Source organism: Podarcis pityusensis (genome assembly GCF_964106645.2).
Source record: "Podarcis pityusensis genome assembly, chromosome: 11".
NCBI lineage: Eukaryota > Metazoa > Chordata > Lepidosauria > Squamata > Lacertidae > Podarcis > Podarcis pityusensis.
In genome coordinates, this window is record NC_138036.1 from 26,934,944 (window position 1) to 26,951,510 (window position 16,567).

Genomic DNA, 16,567 nt, shown 5'->3' on the forward strand with positions numbered 1-16,567 from the left:
TCTCTTCGCCAAAATGAAAGTCTCTGGCCCTTCTAGAAAGAAAGCTATGAAGCATAATGTGCCGTTTCTAATCAATTTCTGTTAAATGAGCTGGCCTGGCTGCTCCCACCTGTTTTAACCAATGAGTGAAGTCAGAGCTGTGATTGATAAGCGAGTTGTTTCGATTCCAGGCAATAGGAATCCCTGAGGTCCTAACAGGGTTGGATTTATAATGCTGCAGATGGAATACTTGCACCAGGACCCATGCCAGCAGAGACCCCAAACTCTTCAGCTTTCATTTGAAAAAGTAAGTCTCTGGGCCTTCTAGATACAAAGTTATGAAGCATTGTACGCAGGAAGCTTTCTAAGATGTAGTTTGCCAACCCAATGCAAGCAGAAGAATGAGTTTAATGCTTTTTCTGGCTCTGCAGCACCTGCTGAAGTTGGTTGGGTGACCTTCCAGCGGCAGCTCCCTCATCAGAAGTGTTGTATGGTGTTGTTTGAATTTTCCCTCATCTGTAGAGACACTCTGTTAATCCCACTGGTTCAGAATAAAAAGACTACACAGAGTATTGTGACTGTGTGGCATGGTATATTTCTTCCGTAGGTAGCCTCCAGGCATAGCTGTCAACTTACAGATTTGAAAATAAGGGACCAGCAGCCAAAATAAGGGACCTGCAGCCTCACCTGTTCCAGGCACTCCAATCTTCCTGTCCTCCTGCAGTCTGGTCAAACTCATGCTGGTAGCTTCGAAAACACTGTCCAACCAACTTTGTAACCAGAGGTTCAACTGAATAGAATCTGAATCACATGCACCACAAGGCCTATGCAGCCTCAACTTAAGATGGCTCCCTGGCCTTGCACTGCAAAGTTTGCAGCAGCACGTGCAACAAAATGGCGTCCAGTATTCAAAAAACTCCTAAGCTTGCATTAACTAGCCACACACAAGGTATTCAAGCTCCACCCCCCAGTCGTTCTTAGACTTCTTATTGGGTGAGCAACACAGCCAAGCAACACAGTTGGAGCCTCCCTCCTCCCTGGCCGGCAGGGAGGGAGAGAGAGGAGCTGCTTCCTTTGAAATTTAAGGGACATCATTTAAGGGACATCCATCAATAAGGGACAGCAGCGGGACATGGCGCTGGAATAAGGGACTGTCCCTTCAAATAAGGGACACTTGACAGCTATGCCTCCAGGTGAGAGGAGACCCGTAGAAGTGCTGTAATACCACACTGAATGAGTTAAAATATTCCCTTTTCAGTTTTCAAATTCTGTTAAACATTAGCATCAAATGGCTTGGGTTGTTGGTCTTTAGAGAGAGTGACATACAGTTTTATCGCTGATTGTCAAAAAGATTGTGTTGCTTGCCTTAAACTTTACAGATAAGGCAAGCTGTGCACCAAAATAAACCTTAAAAGATTTTTAAATAGAAAAACGATATCTAGAAAATGACGGATATACAAATGATACAGTAATCTTGTTAATCTGACATCTACTAAATCAATCGGTATTTATGAAATAGCTCCCATCCTTCTACTATTGCCACTGTATTAATGTCTGGCAGTTATCATGACAGTTATTGCCAGTTCTTCCTCATATTTCATTGCAATATATTTTCCCTCAAACATTTGCTGCCCACATACACGTGTTTCCTGTCTGCAGATTGTATCTGTGCCAAATGAGCACTCTGGTGATTTACATTCGAAGGCGATTTTTCCATTTTAAAATTAGTCGAAGCAAAAATAGAAAACATTTTGTCACTTTTTCATTTGTCAGGTGAGATGGTACCATCAGTACAGGTGTTTTGGTGGGATCTTTTTTGATGCTTAATCAATGCCACTAATACATTAGTGATGCCCAGGCATGGTCAATGCACTCGATTCTAATGCTACTCCCCAAACCAGCAGCCCAACAGATTGGGAAGACGGCAACAGAATTGATAACCAGACTGTAGCTTAATTTTCTTTTTGGGAAAGGAAAGCCAGTGAACAAAATGGCAGCCAGCCAGATGATTAGGGTGGTTGTCATCATTTTTTAAAAAGATGATGTTACAGGGCACAAATTTGCATAAAATTTGCAAGTTGCATTGCTTTGTATGTGTAGATGCACATTTATAAATATTTACCAAGATTTAAATAGAAACACAATGCATATTTACTATAGTGCAGAAGGCTGTGACCTGGTGAATTGTGTGCCCACTCAGTTTGCTGTCTTGGTGCAACTGTTGATAGGCCATTTGAAGGCCCCTATGCTAACCTTCATGTCATTCTTCTCTTGAAGATGAACTTGAACCAGTTGGACTTGAACCAGGAAACCCTTCAGAGAGAGGACACCTTCAAATAGAGAACTATCTTCTGTAACACAGGACACATGGCCACAGTGCAGATGTTGGCTAGCTCTGGGTCATTGAAAAGATTAGTGTCACGGTTTTTCCAAGGCATACATGCCATTCACAAATCCAAGCACTTGAGCTGTGATAAGTAGAACTACATAAGAGTCTTAGAAAATGCCCTGGAGGTCATTAACTGGCAGAGGTGGATTTAAGGTTCTGTTGCAGTGGGCGCTGAGCAGAATAAAAGGCAAGATGCATGGGAGCACGCGCCAAATTTTGACCTTGCACAGGGTGCCACTGAAATCTGAAGGACCAAAACCCACCCCTGTAACTGGAAGGGTTATGGAGCAGCAGTGTATGTAACAAACTGACCTGAAGAGGTGAAGCCTTCCTTCCTAATGTGGAATGCCTGGGGATAGACTTTAGCATGCATTCTAACTGATGGTAGCCCTTGTAGGTTATTACAACCCATGGAGTGGTAGGAAGACCGGATATCAACCTCAGATAATTCCCATGTTGTACATTCTTGTTTATCTGTAGTTGCTAGCAAAGGCGGACATCAACCTTTCCAATCAGTATGGATAATTTTCAGGACACTCACAAAAATAACTTTTAGCGGGCCGCCATCTGGACCTTCCCTTTGACCTTTAGCTATGGAATCAGGTCTGACTTTGGTCTGTAGCAGAACCTTTACTATATAGGTTTTAACTCTCTGGATACTATTGGAGGATGAGCCATATTTTACACATTCCCTAATCATGCGGCACAGAGCGAAATGGCAATTCATTATTGAAATGGCACGGGAAATTACCCTGAGAAAAAATAGAATAGTTGACCGTGTTCATGCACCATCTGTCACATGGCGCTGTGGTCTAAACCACTGAGCCTCTTGGGCTTGCTGATCGGAAGGTTGGCGGTTCAAATCCCTGCAACGGGGTGAACTCCCATTGCTCTGTCTCAGCTCCTGCCAACCTAGCAGTTCGAAAGCATGCCAGTGCAAGTAGATAAATAGGTACCATTTCAACGGGAAGGTAAACGGCATTTCCATGCGCTCTGGCACTCGCCACGGTCCTCCATGCGCTAGTAGTGGTTTAGTCATGCTGGCCACATGACCTGGAGAGCTGTCTGTGGACAAACACCGGCTCCCTTGACCTCAAAGAGAGATGAGCACTACAACCCCATAGTCGCCTTTGACTGGACTTTACTGTCCAGGGGTCCTTTACCTTACCTTTTACCTAGTGAAAACTAGCCCTATTAAATTGGTATCAGTACAGGGTGATTCTGTGACCAACTTTAGCCCTCTGATCTGCCCCATAATAGAAGAAATAAACACAGCATAAAGGGCACTGTGACTTCTAAAGGGAGTTCTGTTAGTATAAATTTTATGGCTCCTTTAATGGATTATCTGTAGATGCTTATAAAAGTGCTGCTTATGTCACAGATATTCTCTAAATGGTAGACAGTTGTCTCCATGACTGAGAAGCGCATAGTACAATAATTATCTATGGGATAATATGGTTCATGTTTTACTGTGACTTTGTTAGCGGTGAAAGCCTTACTCATATTTTAGAAACAGTAGGATCTGTGTTGTCATACTTTTACAAGGTTGAGAAATAAACACAGATGTCACAATTACAGATAATGTTGCACATTTTACTATGTGCTTGCAAATAAAGTTTCAGCTATCTAATTATCAGTGTGGAAAATACTAAGGAATGGTGAAGTTCGGAGACAGTGAGCTTCACTAAAATTTCTGAGTCCCAGGTCGACATCATGAACATTTCCTGAGAACCCTGCTTTGTTATTTTCTTCATTACAGATACCTTACTGCAGAGCTTTCCAAACTTTTCATGTTGGTTGCACACCTTTTAGACATGCATCATTTCACGACACAGTAATTCAGCTTTACTAGAAAGCCAGAGGTTAAACCAATCCCTTTCCAGCCCCAGGAGGAGCATGGGGAGCATTCGTGTGACACACCCACACACCAGATCTGACACACTAATGTGTCGCGGCACACAGGTGGAAAGCTCTGCCTTACTGACTATATTTTTACTGAAAAGGAAGGTCCACCATGACATCATTGTAACATGGCCAGTTACATCAACATATGTTACTTAATGGCATCCCCAAGGAAGCTGTAAATACTGGTCAATTTTTCTTAAAACCAGAAAATGAATGGCTATTCTTTTACTCTTTCCAAAATGTACTTGAATTCTAAAGGAAAAAAAGGTCCCAATTGAACAGCACGATCCTATTCATGTCTACTCAGAAGTATATCCCACTGAGTGCAGTGAGGACTGTGGTCTCCATCTCGCTATTAGTAATTAGAAATAGTATTTCTTCTGACACAATTAGAAGCTGATTCCTTCACATTTGTCCACACACCTCAAACTCTTCCACACGTCTTTATATTCTTGCTTGATTATTACAAACGTTTGTTCCCTGACCTTTATGACAGTGGTGTAGCTGTCTTCAGTCTCTACAAAATTCAGTGCTAAATCCATCTTCTTTGATGGCCCCCAAGATAGTTATTAGAACTCACTCTTTTGAACATTTCTATTGATTCCCAGTTTCCTTTCACAAAGGCATTAAAAATTCTCAGCCTTGGTTTTAGAACTTTAATCCTGTCTGCCTGAGTATTTCACTCAGCCCTCTGTTACAATAACTATATTCTGATAAGTTATCTGAATGCCCCAGTTTTATACTATGGCCTGAGCTAATATCTGGCTACCCTGAACACCTCCCATCTACTCCAACTTATTTTTAACTGTCCTTATCTTTGCAAGCCTAAACAGCTCATGGTGCAGTTGGATGCTCTTTGACAAGTCCAAGCATGTATCTCTCATTTTGAATCTGTTAGTGGGCTAGCTCTCTGACTGCACTGTCACACATTTTAGATTTTGCAGGACAGACCTTTTCAATGAGGTCTGCTGCACTGACAGCTTTCAGGAAGCAACTGCACAACCATGACACATCATTGTCCCATTGCATCATCACATAAGGGAAACCCAAGCACAGCTTACGTAGCTGACATATGAACATATCATAATAAAAAATGCCCTTTTATTCAGGAGATATCTAATTATTTCAAGACGTGATACGCATTTTGCAGATTTGTAGCACAGAAGAAGCATATCATCTATACATGTATTTATTTCATTTTGCATTGGGTTTTTGTTTGAACTCTCCTTATGCTATCCTTTAAACTAAGGATGGGGAGGTGTTTTGAGCCAGTTTGCCAACCACGGCAAGTGTAATTGAATCTACAGTTCTGACATAAGCAAGTTATCCAGTTCTTTCAAAGGGGACCTGATCCAAATGGAAAGTTATTTCTTTGAATTTTGTATATTCCTCCTGCAATTTCACCGACACTGCAACTTCTTTTCAGTACACATGGGGTGGAATCTACAACCCACTCAGTTGGTGTGTGTGTGTGTTGTTGTTTTGTTTTAAGAAAAACTTCCAGAAGAGGAGGAGATTCTGGTGCTTGGAATGGATGAGGAAAAAAGTGGAAAGGAGGCCTAGGAATGTTTCCTCTACAGCAACTTTTGGAGAAAGAGTTTCCACTCAGAGAAATGTTTTAATGGTGTTACCTCTTGTTTTGGAACATTGCATTACAAAGAACTCTGCTATTTACATAGTTTTCCGAGCCACAGGACATTCTGAAATCAGAATTTTCTGATTTGAGCTTGTGTGGTTTTATTTAGTCATCGAGCCATTGAAGTCCACAAAACATTTTTTTAAAAACCCTAGGACTGTCCTTATTTAATCATAGTAGGGCTCCAGTGTTTTTATCAGCTCAAGCTTTCTTAGGAACAGGGATGAAAGAGCAACCTGCAGCACTGGAATGTGTGCATTTACTTCTAAATAAACTTGGCTAAGGTAGAAACAAAACAAAACAAAAAAATCCAGTTGCATAATAACCTTATTGGAGCCGATAAAATGTTGCAAAAATGTGTACAAGCTTTGAATAATCATAAAAAGTATTCCAGAACTCTTCATCAGGTGAGATGTTGCACAAAGCGGGAGTTGCGGGGTGAAGGTGCTAAACAAGCTGTTTTACAATTAGGCTGATTTCTGAAGCCTTGGGGTCAGCATTTAGATCAGGGCTGTGGGACCTGAGGCCCTCCAGATGTCCAACTCCCATCATCCTGGTTAAAGTAACTTGTTTAAAGTACTGGAAGCAGAGTGTAGGAATAAATGTGGAGAGTTCTCCCAATAAAAGAAGTGAAGTCCCCCAAGGATTGACTGGAACATTTGCTTTTTAAATTGTTCATACAGGATTTGGAGTTATGGGTGAGCCGTGAGGTAATTGTGTTTGTTGATGATAACAGAGCTGCAAGAACAAAAACAGATTGTGGGAGGCTCCAAAAGGATATCTCCAAACTAGGGGAATGAGCATTAAAATGGCAAATGTGATTCAGTGGAAGCAAGCGTTGTGTCATGCATGTTGGGTTAATAATCCTAACCACATATATATACAACTCAAGGGCTCTGAACTGGAAGTGACTGGCCAAGGAGCAGCTTGATGAAGATATTGACCCAGCGTGCAGCCGCTGTGAAAAAGTCGAATTCCCTGTTAAGGATCATTAGGAAAGGGTTTAAAATAAAACAGCCAATATTATATTGTCACTGAACGAATCTGTGATGTGGCCATGCTTAGAATACGGTGTTCATTTCTGGTTGCCACAGCAAAACAATACTGTACAGCTGGAAAAGGCTCAGAAAAGGGGAAGCAAAATGGCCAAGAGGCTGGAGCAACTTCCCTATGAGGCAGAAGTGGTTTGCTGGGTGCAGTGGAACAGCTCTACTGGTTGCCTGGCAGATGGGTTGTTGCTGCTTACAGTGAGGTGAAGGCACGGCAGTGGGGAGGTCATTGCCAGCAGGAGTGCCAAATTGGTGTTTAGACAAATTCATGACAAATAAGGCTAGCAATGGCTGAAGTACTGCAGGCACAATGCCTCTAAATACTCATTGCTGGAGAAAGTGCTGTTGCTGCTCATGTCCTGTCAGCAGGCTTCCCATGGGCATGTGGTTGGCCAGGATAGGAATAGGGTTCTCTATAGCCTATATGCACCTTTGGTCTGATTCAGCCGGGTTCTTTTAATGTGCTAACCACTGACCAATTCATTTCAGCACCTGAGGCAAAGAACAAAATGGCATCCCCCAGGGAAGAAGAGGTGAGTGAAGATGTACATCAGGAATAAGAAGGGGAATATATATATACACGCGGGTGGCGCTGTGGGTTAAACCACAGAGCCTAGGACTTGCTGATCAGAAGGTCGGCGGTTCGAATCCCCACGACGGGGTGAGCTCCCGTTGCTCGGTCCCTGCTCCTGCCAACCTAGCAGTTCGAAAGCATGTCAAAGTGCAAGTAGATAAATAGGTACCGCTCCGGCGGGAAGGTAAACGGTATTTCCATGCGCTGCTCTGGTTTGCCAGAAGCGGCTTAGTCATGCTGGCCACAGGACCCGGAAGCTGTACGCCGGCTCCCTCGGCCAATAAAGCGAGGGTTGGTCATGACTGGACCTAATGGTCAGTGGTCCCTTTACCTTATATATATATATCCACAACGGGAACAAGAGGATGAGAATCAAATCAACCTTACCCAATGGTTGAAGTGAGAATCAAGGGCTATCATGTGGGGAAAGGGGCCTGCTCTGAATCACGCCAGTTGGGTGTAGAGCCCAAAAGACCCCAGAGGGCTGTCCTGGTGCCTCTTATCAGCTGAGATGCCACTGTACTGGCGACATTTGCGGGGGGGGGGGCTTCTGAGGAGGACGCAGATCCAACCTCCAAGGAGTACCCCACACCCTTTGTTGCTGCAGCAATGATGCAGTCCTTGGAAGCAGGAACCACTGGCCTCGCAGATCCTGCCGCCTGACCACTGCCTAATGGGTGGGCTGGCCCTGCCCCTGACCTTTGTCCATGCTGGTCAGGGGGTGCCAACTTGAATAAAATATTAGGGGGTGGGGCAGGTAAGCCCTGTCCTGCATAACCGATCACAAGATGTGGCACATGCACACCACTTGAATGCCAATGCCCATCAACTTTGTGGGGGACAGCCCCCTCAAATATTTTACTGGGTGGGCCAACGGGACCTCAGCCCCTACGAGTTGGCTCCTATGATGCTGGCTGAAGCTTATGGAAGTCACCTGGAGCCCCCTCACCCATTTACAGAGGCGTGCAAATGGCAGCTAGTTGTGAAAGGCGCAGGAGCCTACCAGAGAAAAAGCTGGCAGCCTTATCAAGGGGCTCGACAGACCGATGCGGGTGCAAAAAATCGTGTGATGTGGAGCCTAGAATCCGGTGTGGCCAGGCGCCCATTCTGCAGGAAAGGAACGTCTGAGCGAGAAAAAAGGCGCCTGGCTGGTCTTCGATCCCCTTGGCGCGCGCTGGGGATTTCCACACCCCCCTAACATTCCTCCCCCCTCCCTCCATATCGTTCACTGTCATCTCAGCGGGTCAATGGCCGGTTCTTTTCCTCCGGCCCGCCACCCGAACGGAGAGGGGCGGGCTGCAGCCAGAGGAACCTTTTCGGCCCGCGAGGAGGAACCGCCAAGCAGCCCGAGGGGAAGCGGACGGCCACTGCGGTGGCAGCTGTGGCGGAGGCTAGAGCGAGAGCAAAGCTGGAGAAGCTGCAGCCTGGCTGGGCGGGTAGGCGGCGCTTGGGTCCCCCAGGCCTGGCGCGGGTTGGCAGGGGTGAGGGAGCGGAGGCGGGGCGAGAGGCGAGCTGGGAGGGACGCCAGCCTGCGCTGGGCTCGGGCTGCCTGGCTGGCTGGGGCTGAGGCGAAGGAAGCAGCGCGGCGGCGAGCGAGGGCTGCTGTGGCAGCGGCGGCGAAGCAGCAGCAGCAGCAGCAGGCGCAGACGGAGGCTTGGCGCGCTCGGCTTCTCTCCCTTCGCTGCAGGGCGCGCGGCTGGGGCCCGGGCGGGTGCGTGACAGCCGAAGGTGAGAGCCTTTCCTCCCGCGTCGCCGTCCCCTCGCCGCCGCCCGCCTCCCTTCCCTGCCTCGCTGCTGCCGGCCTAGCGAGCGTGCGGAGGGGAGTCCGGCGGCGGCGGCGGGGCCGGGACGCCGCTTGGCCGCGCGCTGCAGACATCCTGTTCGGCGGCGCGAGGCCTCCTGCCGCCTGAAGGGGGGCTTCGCTGTCTCTCTCTCTTGCGCGCGGCTCCTGCTTCTTCCCCTCCTGGTGACAGGCAGGCAGGCAGGCAGGCAGGCAAGCAAAGCCTTGCATTGCATTCATTTCCCGTCTCCCCTGCCCGGCTGGCTTGGCTGGAGGAAGTTGAACTGGAGCGGAGCGGCGTCCTTGCAGCAGCGGGACCCGATCCCCGCGCCAGCTGGTATGCTTGCGAAGGAGAAAAAAATGCTTTCTCTGGGAAAGGGCGCTCAGGATTGCAGGAGGCAGCCCCGCTCCTCAGCCCCAGACCAGCCTAGGTGCCCTCCACTCTCAAGGTCTGGGAAGGGAGGAATTGCCGGGTTAAATATTTCGTATTCCCTGCCTCGCCTCCCCCTTTTTTGGGTGCTGGTGGCGGCCGACAGAGTTAAAGCTCCGCTGAACTGCATGCATCGCGGTTAGGCGAATTCTCAATCGGCTACAGGTCGTTTGAAAAACCCGGAAGGAATAAACCCTCTCGCTGACTTTATATTTCAAAATCTGAACACGTTTCCTTTTTCTTTCTTTTTCTGCCTCCCCCGGTGCTTTTTATGGACTTTGCACAGCGGCTGTGCTGCGTGAGGAAGTCCACACTGCTGGCTTATGTGGGGAAGCGAATCAAAAGAGTGCATGGCACTTCTTGGTCTAGACAGTGTGCAATGGCAAGAGTGGAGCACAAGGTGCTAGACTTGGTTGATGCTAAATAAAGCTGGCTAAATATTGACACTAAAATCTCATTCTCTGGATAAGTGAGCAATCCACGGAAGTTAATCTGGAAAATTGCTTCACACCATTTTCCTGATAGGAATTTTAATCATGTATCAGAATCATGTATTCATATTATAAGTACCGAATTTGCATAATGTTGTTCAACATAACTTTGCTCTTTTCTACATGTATTGTCTTTACTATTTTGAAAAACTTTAATTTCTCTTATAAATAAATAAGCAAACTCTTACTACCCTATCCGGAATACACAGGGAGACTTACTGGTTTTAATTAGATGCAATGTGAAGCAGAGATGCAATTTGTTGAATTCATAGCCCAGATATTATATGAAGCTTGTGTTGCCAAAGCTGCATTTCAGTGAAGTGTAATGAGCTGTTAAGCGAACTTCTTGTGCTATCGAGAGTGCTGCATTGTGTTTGCTTTGGGATTTACTGGTGGCATTTTAGAAAAATAGCTCTTATTAGTGTATTGTGTCTTTCCTGGAAATGGAAAGTGTCTGGTTCTGGAGGAACAAATGGCTGGTTGAAGGATTTGAGTTCAGGAAGCGGAGAGGAAAGTCTTGTGTTTTCTGCTGCCAAATCCTTGCCTCTAAGCATTGGATTAAAACGTGCCCACACTGAAAAAAGAGGGTATAAGATGCATAGAACCATTTGAATAGGCAGAGAAATTTATTGCTATTCAGATGACAAGTGCAAATGGAATTAAGCAAGGTGTTGCATTTTCACATGATGTGTGTTGCTGGGTTATATTTTTATTACCGTAATTCATCAACAGAAAAAATCCAGTGTGTGGTACCCATAATGTAAAAAATGAAGACACTGGGTTGTAGCCAACATAATCTCTACTCAGAGTAGACCCATTGAAATTAATAAACTTGACTAACTTATTTATTAATTTCAATAGGTCTACTGTGCGTAGAACTTAGTTGGATACAGACCAATTAATTGAATGTATAAGGGAGCAAAAAACAAAACAAAAAACCAACACCCTAGTAAAATCTCTGTGGTGCCGACAGGAGGAGCTATTATAACTTAAGGCTATGACACTCACAGGTGCAATCCTGTGCCTGTCTACTCGGTAGCAAGTTCTGTTGAGTTCATTGAAACTTACTTCTATTTCAGTAAGTACACAGTTGTAGTCTTAATGTGAAGCTTTTTGAGGAATGAATGCAAAGTCTAGAAATTTGTATAGTAGAACAGATCCTTTGCAAGTGTAAGGTACCAGTTTGTTAAATAATTTTGGCCAGAAGAGCTGGGAATGACTTCTACAGTCAGAGTACAGTGGTACCTCAGGTTACATATGCTTCAGGTTACATACGCTTCAGGTTACAGACTCCGCTAACCCAGAAATAGTGCTTCAGGTTAAGAACTTTGCTTCAGGATGAGAACAGAAATCGTGCTCTGGCGGCGTGGTGGCAGCAAGAGACCCCATTAGCTAAAGTGGTGCTTCAGGTTAAGAACAGTTTCAGGTTAAGAACAGACCTCCAGAACGAATTAAGTACTTAACCCGAGGTACCACTGTATACTGTTCTGAGGTAGAGGGACTGCTATAAAAAAAGAATCCCATTACTCCTCAGGATTAAAACCTGTAAGCTACAGAAGGATAAAATCTGGACCACATAAATTTAATGGGCATTCTGCTTCTTGATCAGGCAAATCCAATTCCACTTTATTTAAAAGATCATAATAATATTTGCATATAGTACTTGGATTGTCCTGCAATGCTGTAATTACTTATAAGGGAGTAAGCCCCATTGCACTTCATGGAATTTACTTCTGAATAGATGTGCAGAGAATTGCATTCTAACTTTTTTAAAAGCTCCTATAATTAGTACAGGACTTTACAATAATGGCTGGAGACAGTGTTTTAATTTTGTTTAAAATGTGATTGGCTTGTGGAACACATTAATAGCACAAAGAATAAATGTGACAAGTAAATAGTTCTTTTAAAAAGTTATTGCTTAATGTGTAAGGTCATAAAGATGTCTTAGGCAGAGCAAATAGCTCTTCAGCACAACTTCAGAAGCAGAAAACTCATACTAAAATGTCTTGGTCAAGGAAACAGTTGAGTCTATCCTGAAAGATTCTTTGCTGTTCTCAAACTGACTGCAAACCAGAGACTGATCTGTACCATATCACTTGCTGGTATAAATACTGCAGTATTTCTGTACAGTGGTACCTCGGGTTACATACGCTTCAGGTTACATACGCTTCAGGTTACAGACTCCACTAACCCAGAAATATTGCCTCGGGTTGAGAACTTTGCTTCAGGATGAGAACAGAAATCGTGTAGCTGCGGTGCAACGGCAGCAGGAGGCCCCATTAGCTAAAGTGGTGCTTCAGGTTAAGAACAGTTTCAGGTTAAGAACAGACCTCCTGAATGAATTAAGTACTTAACCCGAGGTACCACTGTATTATGGAAGTATTGGAGCACGGCAGCTGTGTTGGTAAGATCCATCAGTTTGCTGTCTTGGAGAGTAGGCTTAACAGCTAGAGGTTTGCTGGGCAAGACCATTGCTTGGCCCTGATTTCCAATACAGATTTGTACTGGCTGATAACAAAAAGGCAAAATGAAACTGCTGCATTTGGGGAATACAGTACATGGGTATAGAGAAGTTCAGCACTTAACAAAGCGACTTGGGACATTTGCTTCCCATGTGATGCATTGTCAACCCTGAGGTTCAAGGGGGTTGTTGCCGTATTGTATCTACAGTGCAACCCTCCCTTTTCAGATTTAACTGAAAGTTTGTTGGGGTGGGTGGAGGGGCTGTGCTATCTATCTCTACTGGTGGGGAGGGGGAAATAGGTCAAACTTGACATATTTTACAGTGTTTAGAGAAGAACTCTAATTGGCAGTGTGCCAAAATGGTTGTGTCAACGAGAACAAAGTGAGTAGGCCTTCTCACACACTTGTGCACTTGTGGAGCTGAAACTATTTCTTAGCGTGATAATAAATATTTCAAAGCATTTGAGATATTTGGAGAAATGTTAATTTTCTGGCACAGGTTGTGTATATATTTAGTTGAGTGTTGGCGATGTTCCAGACTCTCAAGTCAAGGTGTGTTTAAGTGGACTTGCTTGTTTGTTGCAAGAATTAGTGACGAAAACAATGTACACAGAAATCACTGTAGAACAATTTAATTAATACTTACGGTGCATTCCCCCTTGTTTCCAGTTCCAGATGTGTTCCTAGGCATAGGTGTGAAAGTTCTAGAGTTATTAGTAGACTTTCATAGCCAATGCTGAAGTGTTCAGTTCCTTAGTGGGGGCATGTTGAGGCACATAACCTTACCTGCCCGCCACTATACTCCAAGAGTCTAAATCCAATGGAAGATGTTTGGCTAGCTTCCACCAGTACATAAGAGCCCTGCAGGATCAGATCAAAGGCTTATCTAGTCCAGCATTCTAGGTGAGCCTGATGCTTGGGCAATAGCACAATCCCATAGGTGCAGTGGCAATGCTGTGCAAAATTCTGCATGCTGTATCTATAGAAAGTGGTTTTCTTTTCTATTAGAGGCTGTTTACTGAGTGTAATCAGTAAATATATTTACTGATATGCATATTTTTTCCTTACTAAGAGGTTTACCCCTGAGTTTTGTTGGTGGGCTTTGTTAGATGGATTTGCATTTGTCAAGCGACTTGGAGGCTCCACCTTCTCCGGAGGACCGAGGGAACCTGATGCAACATCCTGTTGTCGTGCATGCGATTTTGCACGACATCAGGATGCTGTGCAAGATCGGGGGGGGGGGGCACAGTGCCTCAGCCCCCAGGAGCTGGCACCCTTGTAGCATATCAATTCTTTCAATGCATCATTTCCCCTTCTTGCAGATACCAGAGAGTGGAGAAAATTAGCATATAGTGATACTGCATGTTCATTCGTGGGTTCCTAAGTACAGCAGAAAGGCTGGAGTACTGTGGGAGAAGAGCTTATGTAGAGACGCTACATGGTGCCTTTGGATGGTTGATAACTTGTGGCATCTTCAGAATCAAAGGGGCAGCTTTGCAGTGAGGAGTGTAACAGAATGACAGAAGAGGTGGGGGGGAGATAGGCACTTGTAACAGAGCTTACTGGCTCTCAAATGTAATTCTTGTTTAATCAAAGCAGTCAGTATTCCCAACTAACGTAACCAAAGTAGGAGTTTGGGAAGGGACTGTACTTGCAGGAGGTCTGTTTCTCCTCTTTTCTTTCCAATAGTTTCACCTTTTAAGTACATTGATAGATGGCGACTTGTGCAGAGCTGTTTCTTGACGTTGTGTATATGCACAGGAATACTCTTTTACACTTGGCTTACAGTCACACAGCCAAATGACAACATGCATGAAAATAATTCTGTTGACGGATGATGTTTGGTTGTCCTTATTGATTAGTCTTCACCAACATTTCCTCAGTGCATTGAAGATGTAAGGGATCAAAAGGCACTTCCCCCCTTATATTATGAAGCGTGGCTCATGGAAGAGTAAACATGGTGTAAAATCCCATGTTTTTAAGATAATGAGAACCAAAGGACCTGTTATCATTACTTCCAATATATTTGCCAGTCATCAGTAGACAGAGATATGGCACTTTGTGCTCCATTTTTCTTCATTCATACATAACTGCACATTGCAGGTCTAGATATAGAAAAAGATGATAACTTTTAGTAAACATTTACATCCGTTAGTAACCATCGCTTATATTGAGAAATATTTCCCCATATTTTATCGTCTGATGCTACTGAATCTGTGTCATTGCTATTACTTGTGAAGCCATCTGTGCTACAAGTTTCTTCACATAATTCCTCTTCTTCCTGTGAACTCACTAATACAGTCATCAGGTATCTGTCATCATTAATCATTCAACCAGTGTTATTAATGGTTAACAGTCGTACCATCACTATTTTGGATCTCAGTATCTTGAGCTTCAATATTTTGTTTGTGTGAGATTCTATTTTGTTTCTAATTTTTCCACATTTCTATGGTGGCCTTATTTTCACAGAAGAGTAAGCCATGGTCAATAACAAACCATGGCATACCACAAATCATGCTCATCACACTCCTTCCTTTACTGAGCTGGGTGGGAGCAAAGCAGAGTGCTGTCTGAATGTTACATGTGAACCAGCACTCATGCTTTCCTTGTCTTCAGACGAGCCATGAGCAGAAGCCAAGGTTTGTTCTGGGCTTCTGTTTGTGGCTTGTTTGGAGAGAATCAAATGGAAGCCCTGGTTCACATTTATTTTCTCTGTGCTAAGCAAAGGGAGCAACAGAGTAGATGCAATATGAGCAGTCATGGTAAACCATAGTTTACCATGATGTGTGAACCCAGGCCAGGTCCTAAGAACAAATTCAGGAGACATATTAGAAAAGCTCTTTGGTTTCCAACACCCAGAAACTTGAGGACCATGTAGGACAGGGGCAGGGGACCTTTTCTGGCTGGTGGACCAGATCCAAACCTCCACCATCCTCTGCAGGTCACCGTGACCAGGTGTGGGAGGTAATCACTTGTCCCATTGTGACATCAGGCGAAAACTTCAAAGGTGCTTGCTAAAAGCATGCTACAGATGAAGAATGTCTATTTGCAGCTGTTGTTTGAATCCAAATATCCAATTTTATTTTCATTTATTTATTATATTTATATATTGCCTTTATCTTCCGAGGATATCAAGGTGGTGTACAGTGGATGCTCGGGTTGCGAATGTGATCCATGTGGGAAGAACGTTTGCAACCCGCATTGTTCGCAACCCGCAGCGCCGTGTCTGTGCACGGGTCACGATTCGGCACTTCTGTGCATGCACAAAGCGCAATATAGCGCTTTTGCATATGCGCAAGCGCCGAAACCCGGAAGTAACCTGTTCTGGTACTTTTGGGTTTGGCACAGTGCGCAACCCGAAATCGCGCAACCCGAAGTGTCTGTAACCCGAGGTATGGCTGTACATGGTTCTCCTCCCCAATTCATCCTCGCAACAACCCATGGGTTAGGCTAAGAGATGGTGACTGGCCCAAGATCACCCAGTGAGCTTCATGGCTGAGTGGGAATTTGAACCACACTTAGCTCAAATGGACGAAGCAGGGCTCAGTTTCAGTTCCCATCAGCTGATGGGCACTGAAAATGAGCCCCCCCTTAGTGCAGCTGATCCCAGTGTGGCTCAGATGCATGAAGGCACAGTATGTCACAGCACAGAACATGTATACTGCCTTTGGTGCAGAAGACAAAACTGTCTCCTTAACTCATAATTTTCATGCTTTTTGATGCATGAATGACTTTGTAAGAACCTTAACTCTACTGAAGGAGTTTTGATCCTAGAATTATTAGGTCAGGTGTAAATGGTTTCTGTGACTTTGAAAATGTAGGATTGGGTACCACGTCTATTCTACTATGAGCCATAGTTCATGAAATACAG

General features: G+C 44.6%; 1 protein-coding gene across 1 annotated transcript in view; it reads left to right on the forward strand.

Annotated features, from left to right (window-relative positions):
- Positions 1-9,080: 9,080 nt before the first annotated feature.
- The window catches only part of PIK3R1 (phosphoinositide-3-kinase regulatory subunit 1), a 62,442-nt gene continuing 54,955 nt past the window's right edge, over positions 9,081-16,567 (forward strand). The window contains exon 1 of the mRNA XM_080973799.1: positions 9,081-9,260. The gene's annotated coding sequence lies outside the window, so the exon portion shown is untranslated. The remainder of the gene's footprint in view (positions 9,261-16,567) is intronic.